A 14,585-nucleotide genomic window follows, 5' to 3' on the forward strand; every position below is an offset into this window, starting at 1 on the left:
GCAGAAACTGCTTTAAGCTGGCCCCTGTGGGCTGTGACATCCCCCCATCACTTTTTTTTTTTTTTGAGCACTTCCCTGCTTTTCAGCATAACAAAATGTGTTAGGTTGAACTTCTAATTACCCTGCCTCAGCCCTGCAAGCTGCAGTTTCTACAAGCAGCCCTGGTTTTCTTTAGTGGGGGAATGGTATCAGAGATCAAGATCTTACTGCTAAGTGCTCATTGCTACCAGGGTGAATTGCTTCTAAACACATTGAGCAAATAAAAAACATTTGCATGTATATATATATGTGTACATACACATGTATACACATGCACACACATATAAATACACATATACTGACACATATTTTAGGAATCACAAAATTACATCCATTTCTCAAATTCCAATTTATCATCTTAAGGTTCATTCTTGCTTTTCCCCAGTCTTCATTTGTACATCCCTTCTTCCACAGGGAGACCCTGTGTCCCAAAAACCTCAACATATTTGTTCATTTCTTCAATCCTGTAATCCATCTAAAATAACTTCAGAATTGCTTCACTTAACACTCATGATAAAAAAACAAATCTACTAAAAGACCTCAAGGTTTGTTTACTGTCCCCCACCTTCCACAGCACCACCAATTTTGATTGATTTTAATGTTGATAAATTTAACAGCCTATCTTAAAATGTTACCATAACCATTTTGCAGTGGTATGAAGTATTTTAAAAATCAAACTAAATAATTTACTGCTGACAAGAGTGTATGCTTTGCTCCATAAACCAGCTTTGCAACTTCCTTCCAAATATTCATCTACTTGCAAAATAAATGCCATCCCTTCCCACACCAACTAGTGTCATATTAATGATGTAGTGGCAGGAAGGAGAATAGGAGACTCTGGAGCTTAAGCAAAACATCACATGCTGAGGATTGAGAGTTGAGCTTTTCATCAAAAATATGTAGTAGATCTTATTATCATAAACTGATTTATTTTTTGTTTGCCCTTTAAGTGTTTTCAGACTCTTTGCTATGATAGTTTACATGGCAGTTGTAAACATCTCTAAAAACATAGCAAGGAAAATTTGCTTCCTGGATTATTCAAAATATAAGTTTCTAGTTTTATAGCGACTAATACCATTTTCCCCTCAACCTGCTTTTTTCATACTGTTGCCTTTTTTCACTGAGAGAATCCTGATCTTTGCTTGAAAAGGTTAGATGTGTTTCACCCTTTCTTTATTTTTGTATTTATGTTTTGTATCTATTTTCTTGAGTCCTAGGACCTCACCAAATGGTTTTGAATAGCAGAGCTGCAGAGATGACGGGGAGGTCAACTATGTTAATTTCAAAGCGCCCCAGTCTTCAGTGTGAGGTTGCCTAGCAACCCATCTCTCAGGCCTCCTTTGTGGATGTGAGAAGAGGAAGCAATTCTATACACTCTCAAACCGAGATGGTTTTATAAAGTGAAAAACCTTTCGTAAAGGGTCCAACACAACCCGTCTCTCCTTTTCTGCCCACTTTGTACACTTCACACATGATGAGAGAAATATTCCATCCTTTGATGCCTTAGATCTGACACAGATATAAAACAGAGCTACACACGCTATGGTCAAACAGTGGAAGTGACCTGTATCCCTATGTTAAATTGAGACACATTAATTAAACCACTTGCCTTTCCCTTTCTCTTACATGAAAGCATGCTTCCCCTCAAGTTCTAAAAGCCAGTTATGTTAAATGAAACTGCAACTGCCTGCTGAGCATCAGTTACCATAGCGACGCAGGCAGGAGTGGTGGTTTTCTCCTGAGGCACAGGATGGCTGAAACGTGCTCAACCAGGGATTCATGCCGCATGCTGACTAGAAATCAGGCATCTGGGAAGAACCTGTTCTATTCCCTTTTCTCCACACTAACTTGAAAAAAATAACTAACCCCTCTGCTATTTTGCCAAAGCTATTAGCTGTTTAGAACTGAACTTCAGTGGGTGGCAGAATTGCCCTACCTTAAGGCATATAGGAGAAGGAGAGAACAATAATGCATGCCAGTAAAAGCCACATGGATGGCTGAGACATGTAGAGAAGAGTATTATACAGGATACGCTGCCCTTTCAGACATTCTGAAAACACAAAGCAAAAGTAACAGCTAGAAATGCATATACACAATGTTTTGAACAAAATACTTACACACAACGTTTTGAACCATTTACGACCCCTAACTTTATTTTCTAGGCAGACAATGCTATTCAGGAGAACATTCTGGTTCTGATCAATATTATGTAATGGACAGTCTTTGTGCCTGTGCCATTCTCACTTGCCTCCAATTATGGCCGAGAAGAGGGAGGTAGGAGAGCACAGTGGGCCTCGGGTCAGACAACCTGGCTTCACCGCATTCGTGCTACCACTTGTTAGCAGTGGAATTTAGGGACGCGTTTCTTAAATTCTTGAAGTCTCTCTTTCCTAACATTTGAAATGAGACTAAGAAGAAGATGGTTGACAGTGTGAAATGAGAAAATACATGAAGGGGCACTTGGGTGCCTTAGTCAGTTAAATGTCCGACTCTTGATCTCAGCTCAGGTCCCCATCTCAGGGTTGTGAGTTCAAGCCCTGAGTTGAGCACCACACTGGACATGGAGCCTACTTAAAAAGAAGAAGAAGAAGAAGAAGAAGAAGAAGAAGAAGAAGAAGAAAAGAAAGAAAAGAAAATATATGTGTATGTAAAGCACCTGGCACTAGTAAAAGTTCAAACAACGATAGCTGTCATTATGAATTTGGCTTAGTCAATCACTCAGTGCTTATACCTAAACCTGGTATAGGCCCAGCCTTATGCTTGATGTGAGAGGGATACTGAAGAACTATCCATCCAAAAAGAGGGAAACCAAGTGTGGGTGACTCCTACAAGTTATCTCCCATCCAGACATTTCAATTTGGTGTGTCTTTTTCACCAAACATGGTGTATGGATATTCCATCCTTAGGGCCATGGCACTCCCTGGAGTCTGCCTCCGGGGCCAGTTCATGGGAAAATTGTCACTGCTATTTTACAGCCAAAATTTGCCTTCTGCCCAAACTGGTGTTACCAGCACTCTCAGTCACCATTTTATCAGACTGGAGATCTGCCTCCATGGAGGGAGTTAAAATAATGTGTGACCACCTCTGAGTGCACTTCCAAAAGAGCTTCCCAATTGTTTTCAGCAATGACACAACATGGAAAGTATAAGAATTTCCAGAGGGCCTATCTTGGGCACTTGGGCAACATTATACCTTGTATACAAATCATTGACACAATTCCTGGAAAGCATAACCTCTTAAAAATTCAGATCATTTAGTTTAATCCTTTCATTTTAGATATAAGGAAGAGAGCTCAGGGACACTGATTGATTTGGAGTATATATATGTGCATGATACTATATATACATACACATGCATGCATATACACTCATATAAATATACATATATACAAAGAGAATAAGTCCTATGTTTTTTTTTTTTCACATAAGTCTCAAAGTAGACTCCAAACTCCCCTTATTAGTGATTACAATCTCCAGTAACAGAAACCAACATAGAATGGCTTGTGCTACTAAAGTCAGCACTGGAGCTAAGAGGCAGGAAGGAACTAGAACCAGGGACTGGAATGTGGGCAGGACTCTACCCTTTTCCTCTGCTGTTTTCTGCATGGCTGTATTCATTCTTCCATCCATCCATTCACTAATTCAAGTCATTCAACAAATGCTCACTGAAGACAACTTCCAAGCAAGAGGAGAATCCTCAAACAGGGCAGAAACACTCTTCACTTCTCATGGACATTTCACTGCTCCCATGTTACAGTTTTAACCACAGGCAAAGACTGATGTGCAGCCCTTGGTCCCACTTCTCTCCCACTCTGGCCACAAGGGAGGCCACCCAGTGAAGCAGACTACCCAAGTCTCCTCTAGGGTTCAGAAAGTTCTAAGCAGACAGCCCAAAGTCTCCACTAGAAGCATGTCCTCTGATCTTTTTGCACATCTCCCTCCAAAGTATTTAATGCAATATACTTTTTTTAAAGGCACTGAGGCACAAGCATAGCTGACCAACTACATAAAAAAGCACAAACTTTAGTTAAATAATGGGAAAAATTACTCAACTTTCATTGATGAAGTAATTTTTAACACAGTAAATTGTTCCAAATCATAATTCCTCCATTTGTTTTCTTTCCACCAGATGCCCAAAAAGCCCCACCTAGGTTGTACCAAGGTCTACACCGCTTCAGTGTTAACTAGGAGTTCAGAGGGGCCTGTATTGCTGGAGTCTCAGTGACTTCATAACTGCCCAGGCCTATGCTTTTCCAAATCAGCCGAAATGACCAGTGCTCCTCCATATTGGTTACTAAGCTATTTTAAAGAATATGTTGATCTATAATAAGACCTTTGACCTGGATATTCCTTCTGCGAAGGATGGCCCGTGTATTTACAGGGAATTTTTTTATCATGTAAAAAGAAGCCATTAAACATTATCCCAGCTCATGCAAAAGACAGGTACCGGTAGGGGAGAAATTAAACTGGTTCTATTTAGCTTAGTTTTTGTTTGTTTGTTTGTTTATGCCATTCCATTAAGTTTCCAGGACTCCACCCCACTTTTCTTGGGCTCACATTATGCTTGAGGCAGTGTGGGGTAAGAGTAAGTCAGGCAGAAACCAAGAAAAATTTAAGGAAATGGATAAGCATCATTTCTTCAGAGAGGCCTCAAACAAGATGCTAGCTGATGGAGGGACATCTTCAGGAGAAGCAGAAGGCAAGTACAGATAACTGAGCCTGCAGAGGTAGGAGATGCTTGTTTGGATAAAAGCTACCACTTCCCAATGATGACTCCGCTCCGAGGAGGTGACTGGCCATGGAACATCCTGCTGGCACACAGTGGAGGTAAGAGTATTTTTGCAAGGTTGCTTGAGGTCCCATCTGCTTAGGTATAATCACCTCCCCTTGCCCCTTTTCCTCACTGTCCCACCTCTAATTCACATACACACGGTACTTTCTCTTCTTCTTGTATGTCCAAAAGATAGAACTCCTTTCTTGCCTGGAGTGAAGCCCTGCTACTGTGTTCTCTTTCTGTTCAAGATATTTTCTTGATGTCCCCAATTCTCTTGTTTTGGCTTCTAGCCAAAGTATTTTGTCCTCTTTCTTATAACCAACCTTTAAAAACAAACTTCGTCATTACTCAGCCTTTTTATGAGGAAATTGATGGCACATCAGACCCAAAATCTAATCAAAAACAAGAATAACAACCAGAATGTCTATTTTTGCGTAAGTGCCAGAGAAGCTTAAACTCTAAATTCTTCAAGTGCAGCAAGGAAAGAGAAGAAAAACAGAGTAGTTTGTCCCATTATAAAATATTAGTAATACGATGTTTGCAATTTAAAGAGAATTAATGAAGAATCTGGAAAGTAAAAAACAGGCTTTAAAGAGTTCTTGGATCTTGCTGGCCTTCTTAATCATTTCTCTCCTCCTTCCACATAGATGAGCCTGCCTGTTCTGGACTTCCATCTGTCATTAGGAGAACATGACCATCTGGAGCCAGAACAAGATCATCAATCCTTCCACATATCCAAGTTATTTAAAAGAGATTTTTTTTTTTTAATATAACACAACTGAGAAGTCATCGTTAAATCCCTCTGCTGATTCTGTCTGATTTTTGTTAGGGATTCATTCTAATTCTGAGTGATGTGAATGGTGCCATGATATCAGGGCAAAGATGCTGCCTTTGGATTCTGTATTGCTTTCCTGTTGCTGCTGTAACAAATTACCACAAACTGAGTGGCTTCAAATAACACAAACTTATTTTCTTAGACTTCTGGAGGTCCGAAGTTCAAATGGAGCTTACGGAGCTAAAATCAAGGTGGCAGTAGGACTGTTTCTTTTGGAGGCTCTCGGGGAGAATCTATTCCTTGACTTTTCCAGATTCTAGAGGATGCTTGCATTCTTTGGCTCATGGTGACACCCCTCTGACCTCTGCTTCCATCATCACATCTCCCTCTTTCCCTAAAAAGGACCCTTGTGATTATATTGTGCCCACCTGGAAAAGCAGTGTATATAATTTTCCCATCTCAAGGTCCTTAACTTAATCACATCTGAAAAATCCATTTTTTAATGTCAGTTAACATATTCATAGGTCCTGGGGATTAGGATGTAGATATCTTTGTTGGGGAGGCGGGGTGGACATTATTCTGTCTGCTGTAGAGTCTAACATAATCAGAGGCTTACCTCCTGGAAACCAGAGAACCTGATTTCCAGTCTACTATTAGGTACATGCATGGGGATTATTGATATCTGGGTTTAACCTTTGGATTATTTGACTATCAACCCAAACTCCAGTGTTACAAAGAAGAACACTGGATTCAAGTTAGACCTACCTGGGTTCTCATCTCTACCACTTAGGAATGCTGAGAACCTGGGCAAGTCCCACAGCTTCTCTGAGTTTCATTTTTCACCTCTTCTATGGGGATGTCTTAGGGGAAACACACAGAGACAGAGACTTGCCTGCTGGTGTTCTTGGGAATAAAACTAAAAGAGAGTGTAGGAAGCAGGACTGGGATGTGATGAAGTCACAAGAAAGGAAGTCACAACCAATCCTGCAGGTACTCTGTTGTTGGGATGGCCTTTCAACATTGTCCCTCTGGAGGGCAAATGAGCCAAGCAATAGTACCACCTTCCAGAGTTGGGACTTGGGTGAGGTAAGGGAGGCACTCCACTCAAGGACAAAATTTAGGGATGCCAAAACCCTCAGTTACCATGATAAATATTTTGATGCACTATTTTAATAAAATCTAAATTAATACAACATCCGCAATGAACAAAATATTGAACATAATAAATTAAGATAGGATCAGTAAGAGTGCTGTGTGGAGCCATATTGAAGCCTCAGGCAAAAAAGAAAAATTGGTTATTATTGATGCTGTCTTTATTTACAATTGTGATATTTGATCATCATGGATTCTTTACATTTTTTATTTTATTTTTTTTACATTTATTTATTTTTGAGAGAGACAGAGACAGAGACAGAGACAGAGCACAAGCGGGGGAGGGGCAGAGGGAGAGGGGGACACAGAATCCGAAGCAGGCTCCAGGCTCTGAGCTGTCAGCACAGAGCCCGACGCGAGGCTCAAACTCACAAACCGTGAGCCTGAGCCAAAGTCAGACACCCAACCGACTGAGCCACCCAGGCGTCCCTACATTTTTTATTTAAAAAAAACTAGTGCATTGAAATATTATTTATCTTGGTTCCTGAGTTTTTGGCCCCCCTTAAAATTGAGCACCAAGGCCAATTCCTCACTTCCTCCACCCACCTCTTGGCCCTGCATTGTGTGCAGGCTGTCCTTCCCCCACTCCAGTAGGGGATATAATCTTGGGCCAAGGATAATTCCTAAAAAAAGGGGCTTAGCTGTGAACCATCTGCAGTCACAACCTGGCAGCTGGGGGAAGGAATGCTTTGATCTTGAAGAGGGAGATGGTGCCCACTACAGAAACCACTGGCGATGCAATGCCCATCTAAGAGGAGATCACTTTTTTATACAGTTGTTTTCAATCATTGGGATAGAAAAATAGTTACAAAGCACTTAAAGACGTATGTGGCTACTAAAGCTAATTGTTTCAGGTGCTAGTGAATGTTGTCACAGCCAAGACTTGCCTGACCTCTTTCTTCATCTTCCTAAGATCCAAACATCTGAGTGAAAGGACCAGATAATTTACTTAGACGTGAGGTTGCCATTAATATTACTGTAAACATGTGACTTTGATCTATGGTTTCTTAGTGTTGGTTAGAATGGCTGAGCAGATAAGCCAAAGTGAAACTTCATCTATCCCATGGCCTGTCTATACCCTTAACCCCAGACAACTTTCTTCTGGTGGCGATCACAACAAAGTGATGGATAGGCATAAATCTTTCATTGCTACAAGAAAAAATAAAAGTGCAAGCCCTACCAAATGCGGGTTAGTGAATGCCCTTGCTGAATCCAACATATACAGACCATATTCTAGAAGCTTGTTAACCTGGCATGGAGAAAATATATAAATTCCTTATCTTCATTCCAAAGATCAGTTATTCTCAAAGGGGGAAGAGGTTTATAACCTTTGAGAAGATTAGTGATTCTCAAAAAGGGAAGCACTTTACAACCCGTGGGTATCCTATAAGAATCTCCTGAGCAAGGTGTTTAAAGCTGGAGTCCCTTCTCATCTCCCCACTGGAGAAAAATTCTACTACTTAGCATCATCTCCTACGAAAGCATTCATGATTAGTCGAGTGATCCCTATTACTGACAGGAGACTAATATTTACATCAGGTGTATTGGGACATAAAAGGACAAGAACTGCCGTCACACACCGTTGACAAAAGTATACATGAAACAAAACAGTGGCAAAATATTGCATAACTAGTTGATGTGCCTAGTGTCATTTGCCTGATGAAAGATGTAACTGCAGCTTTTTGGTTTTGTTTTTACCTGAAAAATAGTTGGCCATGTTACATTAGCTTCAGGTGTGCAACATAGTGATTGGACAAGTCTACACTATGCTCACCACAAGTGTAGCTGCCATCTGTCACCCTACAACACTGTTACAATGCCATTGACTGTATTCCCTACGCTGTAACTTTTATTACCATGAGTTCTTCATTCCATAATTGGAAGCCTACCCCTCCTGCTCCCCTTCGCCCACTTTGCCCATCCCCCGCCCCCCATGTCCATCCCCTCTGGCAACCTTTTCATGAGCCAAATTTCAACAACAGCTGTTGAACGGTATTTAAAGGGTGCATTATTTGTAGAAATCTCTTTTCAGGAGTACTGGAAATTTTTAACTTTTATATATTAGCTGAAAGAAAAAGAAGGCACTTTATTATATTCCAATAAGCCCTCTCCACCCCTTTTGTTTCTTGACTTGATACTGGTTCTCTAGCTTTCTTCCCCCCCCTTCCCTTCCTCCTCCTCTTCCTCCCCTTCCTCCTCCTCCTCCTCCTCTTATAAAATAACTTCACCATCTTTACTAGTGCAAACCTCACATTGATTCTGATGAAAGAAGCAATAGAATTTCTGGACACTGTACTTTTAGATAATGCACCTCTACAATGAATCAGTTTCCTTTTCTAATTTTGCAGATCATTTAGCAAAGTGTACATCCTACAATGGATTGTGTAAGTGCTTTTTCATGTGTGAGCTTATTATAATTCCTTTGGAAATTTTTCTTTGTGATTTTAACATCCTCTGGGGTAGGGTGCTAATGTTCTGTATTTGCTTTTGTTTTTATTTTGCTCTGGTTGCCTTTTAAATCCAACAGTCACTTCTCTTTCCTCGTGATAATCACTTCTGTTATGATCTGAGAGCATTTTGTTTTTCTTCACTGTAATCCTAGCTGATTGTACAATATCTTCATTGTTGCTCAGTAAGTCTGGAGGTTTCAGCTGCAGTGTCCAAACATGATGAGCTTCAGTCATGGCTACTGACGGGGTCTCAGGCTTTCAGCTGGTCTTTGGAACAACCTTATGTACTGCCTTTAATATCACGTCATTGGACATTTGTTCTTCTAGATGATCTGATGGAGATTACGCTTCAGAATCACTTCCTTGGAATGCCAAAGATGCATTTTCCTCTCATTCGTTAAGGAGGAAAAAAGAAAGAAAATATAAAATGAATGAGTTGAAGAGTCTGCCTGACAGGTATCTTTTCGTGAGTATTTTCCACTGCCATCCCCTCCCATTTTAAACTAAAATAGTGTGTAACTGAATGCCCACTCACATTTACCTGTATTTTTTTTAAAGCAACTCCTCCACACCAAAAAATAATAGTAGCTCCACTTACACAGAGGAAAAAATACTAATACTTTCAGAAACCTAGAAAGAATTTTGAATCCCAGAATTTTAAAGACAAGTTGCAGATAATTTAATCTTGTAAGTATTAAATTGAGGAAAATTACAAAATAAATTATAATAACATGGGTTAATTGTTGACCTTTAAGGTGGAAAGTAAAAGAATATTCTTAAATTTAGTGAACTGTAAATGTTTTAATTATTGTCATATTATTTTAAAAGGGGCTTTCCACTAGACATTCTTAAATCAGACTTAAAAATTGCATAAAACTTTTTTTATTTTTTTAACATTTTTATTCATTTTTTGAGAGACAGAGAGAAACAGAGTATGAGTGAGGGAGGGACAGAGAGAGAGGGAGACACAGAATCTGAAGCAGGCTCTGAGCTGTCAGCACAGAGCTCCATGCGGGGCTGGAACCCACAAACTGCAAGATCATAACCTGAGCTGAAGTCGGCCACTTAACTGACTGAGCCACCCAGGGGCCCCAAAAATTACACAGAATTTTTGATTGCCATGATAGTTCTTATAATTTATATGTATATGTATATTAGAAGAAAAAATTAGATACATACACATTTATTTTTTTCATTTGTCAGTATTGAGAAGTTTTTAAAGTATCACAGAATACATCTAATATGGATTATTTTTTCTGCTACAAATGGTAAACTGATTCAATTATCTTCTACAGCTTTCTTCATTGAAAATTGTCACCTATCACTTGTTGGTAATCTTGATTTGAATGTTACTGCTCAGAAATATGCCTAAATGCTTTGTCACTTTTTAAGGAATGGAGTTCTTTCTTTGGGGACAATGCATTACATGTAAATTTGTGATGTATCATATCTGTGACTTGAGGATGTACTGAAAATGTTATATTTACACAGAAGTATTGTCTCAGTAGGGCATTAGAGTTGACTGTATGTGATTATGTAATAGTATTACAGAAACAAAGATAGGAATTAGAAGATGATCTTCTAGCACGTTTCATTCCCTTCAGGAAAATAACCTGTAAACCTCTGAAAAAGCACCTTTCATTAATACTGATTGAAGACATTACTGAATTGGAGTGTGACTGTGGCAGTCTAGCATATTGCAGTTTATGCTTTTAGACCTTTTAAGTGTTGCTGTCCTGTGTGCACTCTGACTGTGCTTGCACACTGAGAATTATTCATGTGGGCATTCAGTTGTCCTCATGCTGTTCTGATGGCCATTGCATGACATGATTCACAGCCCAGATCACCCAACCCTTCTTCAACTCTAGCCATGATAGTCCTGCAAGGAGGAGTGGTGGCTCATGGTTAAGGAAGCCTCTAGTTTGGAAGAATATAGACCAACTCGGAAATTGTTTTACTGCTGAGCTTCTGTAACCAGCTGGGGTGGTCAGGTAAATCTTTCATCCTGACCCAGTAGGGCCAAGTGGTTATTGTTATTTTTTGTTTGCATTCTGAGAAATGAGATTGAAATGTTTCCTAGTTAAGGTTACTTTAAGGAGTAAAGAAAGAGAAATGGTGCTCTACTATTTTTAAAGTACCTACTATGAACAGGGCATGGTATTAGTGTCCGAAAGGCTTAGGTTTGTAGGTCATAGTTTATGTACTGTCCGCCAGTGCTAAAAGCTCAGCCTCAAAGGACCTCCAGTGAAAAATTGCTAACTGAAATTTTGTTACAGTTCTACTGCTAAGTATATAGACGTAGTTTCATTCATGAGTTTTACTCTATGTGTCTGAAGAGTAGCATTTTAATGAGAAAAAAGCCTGGGAAATTGTATTCATATCTCTTCAGCTATGCTAAATTTTGCTGTTACTATAGCTAAGACCTTATTAAGATTCAGATTTTATTAGCCTCTGGAAATTTTTGGAGTAAGCAGAAGAGAGCAAAGAAAAAAAACTTACTTTGAACTTCACTAGTAAAATGCAGGAGCAGCACAATAAACTAGGTACTGATAAAATTTTATCTGGTGTCTTGGTTGATCGCCTTGTGGAAAAAAATGAACTATAAACTCCAAATGGGACACATTTATCCATTAGTAAACAGGAAAATCCTAATAAAAATCATGACTGTTTCATTTAAAATAATTTCAATCAGAAAAGATTTTCTAATCTAGATCCACCACACTTTTAGAATGTCTCTTAGGTGTTTGAGTTGGATACACACACCAGGAAATAAGGAGAAAACAACTACTTCCCATGGTTGTCACAAAGTCCGTGGATCCTTTTCCAGTGGGAGAGGATGTGAATGTGGTAGGCATGGGGATAGCCAACAAAGGGTGGAACAGCTAAAACAATCATGGCGGAAAGAAATGACAGGAAATTGAGAAGGAAGACACTAATAAAAGGCAGACTGGATTTGTAAACACGTGGAAGTTCAGGGCTATTTGTATAATGCTAAGCCTTTACACCCCAATGGCCTCTGTACACATTACTGCCTTTTGTCATAATAAAATAGTTGATCTAGTGATCCTATGCTTAAAGGTATATCATTGATTTCTATTCACTGTACAAACTAGAAAATTCTACAGAAAGTGTTTAGATTAAGAAAAAGAGGTGGGTGAACTAAAAAGAAGTAGTCATAGGGTTAAGTGATGGATCACTTACATAAAACACAATTCCCCAAAGGTATAGATAAATGGAGTAAATCCCCCCCCTTTTTTTAATATGGAACATGTCATGAATTTGCATGTCATCCTTGCACATGGGCCATGATAATCTTCTCTGTATCATTAAATGGAATAATTTCGTACTCACCTTAGTTTTTTCTTTTTCCTCCATCTATCTGCTACCTTTCAAAATAGGCAAAAATCATTTTCAACCAAGTGATAACATTTACTGTAGGACATACTCCCTCAAATTTGTAGCCAAGTGATAATTGTATTTACAGCAGAGGTATGTGCCTTGTATTTTCTGTTTTGTTCGCCTTGCTTCTATTTGTTTATTTCTTGCTTCATTCATTTATAATTTCTAACTTCCTGTGTGAGTTCTAAAACACTAGATGGTAAATGTATTCTTAACCACATGTCTAAACAATGTCAAATATGTGTAATGGTTTGGAAAAGGCATACATCAAAAAAAAAAAAGAAACAAAAACTAAAACAAAAAAAAAAGAAAGAAAAGGCACACAGCAGCTATTCCTTGTAATTTCTTCCTTGTGAAATCAGATTGACTGGAATAATATGTGTATGCACACCACACACACACACACACACACACACATATACACACACACCATTGGTATGCCCTGCCTTGTTGAGCTGGGTGTTAACAAGGACCTGAGGATGGAGATCCCACAGTCCTTGACTAGAGAGTATATAAGTGGAATGCACCATGAAACCCAGGCTTAAGTCTCTTTTGGCTGTTTATACATAGATACAACATTATCTACTACAAGATTGCTCTGCTCAAATGTAATGATTTCAACAGATTCTCTTCCATTAAGACAAGACTAATGCACAAGTTCTAACACCTTGCCAAAACATTTGTCATTGTATTTTCTCCAAGTACAAATCTAAGAAATTACCCACTTTATTTTTAGAAAAAAAAATCTCTCTATTCTCTTCAGCATTTGAGAGTGTGTTATCCTTATGTGGCTCTTCTCCCCAGTAAAACGTTGGGTATCCATTTTTAAATTCAAATATCTCAGGTCAGTGTAAGGTCTTCAGCCTATAAGAATAAAGTTTCATTCCACAGCATTTTTAGTTGTCTTTTGGGGGATCTCAAATGCTGAAGGATGTGTTAATCACACCCTTTAGTCCATAATGAACAATTATTAGTCCGGTCAAGACCCCACCTTTTTTTCTTTCATATGTTTTTTCTTTTAATCTATTCCCTATCCATCTACCCCCTGCCCCCACGTCATCTATCTTTCCCTCGCCTACACGCAGCCATTTTTAATGAGTTTGATGTAGGTTATTGTAAATGTTCTTTAAAAATACATAAACTGGGCTCAGTCAGTTGGGCATCCAGCTTCAGCTCAGCTCATGATGTCACAGTTTATGAGTTTGAGCCCTGTGTCAGGCTCTGTGCTGACAGCTCAGAGCCTGGAGCCTGCTTCAGATTCTGTGTCTCCCCCTCTCCCTGCCCCTCCCCTGCTCATGCTCTGTCTGTCTCTCTCAAAATATGAACATTAAAAAAAATTAAAAATACATAAACTGATTATATGTATGGATGTTTTTTTTTTCTTTTTGAGAGAGAGAGAGAGAGAGAGAGAGAGAGAGAGAATGAGCAGGGGTAAGGGCAGAGAGAGAGGTGGGGAGAGAATCTTAAGCAGACTCCATGCCCAGAGCAGAGCACAACACAGAGCTCGATCTCACAACTGTAAGATCATGACTTGAGCCAAAACCAAGAGTCAGATGCTTAACCAAATGTGTCATCCAGGCACCCCTGTATGCACATCTTAATATTCAGAAGTGTTCCTATACAGTAGATTTAATTCTTTACTCTCTCCTATACTTTTTATTCATTCAATGCCTTATCTTTAAGATGATGTTATACATACTAATTCATAGCTTTTAACCACTACATGTTATTTCATAGGAGGCATCCAACACTTTTAATTATCCAGTCCTTCAATAACAGATCTAGGTTGACACCTGCATCCAGCTTCTATAAAATAGGGAGTTGACACTTTGTTAGGTTTTCAAAATATACATGGTGAATCTCTCCAAATATTGCAAATTGATCTCATCAGTTCTAGTTAGCCAATAGCCTTGTACAAAGGTTCCCAAGACTTACCAACACTTGGTATTATTGAAGGTTTTAGTTTTTACCAACGTGATGAATATAAAGGGACTTCT

At 39.1% G+C, this 14,585-nt stretch overlaps 1 pseudogene; it reads right to left on the reverse strand.

The window, feature by feature from the left end:
• Window positions 1–12,444: 12,444 nt before the first annotated feature.
• LOC124516776 (uncharacterized) lies at window positions 12,445–12,535 on the reverse strand (annotated as a pseudogene).
• Between the last annotated feature and the right edge of the window lie 2,050 nt (window positions 12,536–14,585).

The sequence above is a fragment of the Lynx rufus genome, unplaced genomic scaffold, assembly GCF_022079265.1.
Source record: "Lynx rufus isolate CCGP_SWC_20201006 ecotype Redwood Valley unplaced genomic scaffold, mLynRuf1.p SCAF_2, whole genome shotgun sequence".
Lineage (NCBI taxonomy): Eukaryota > Metazoa > Chordata > Mammalia > Carnivora > Felidae > Lynx > Lynx rufus.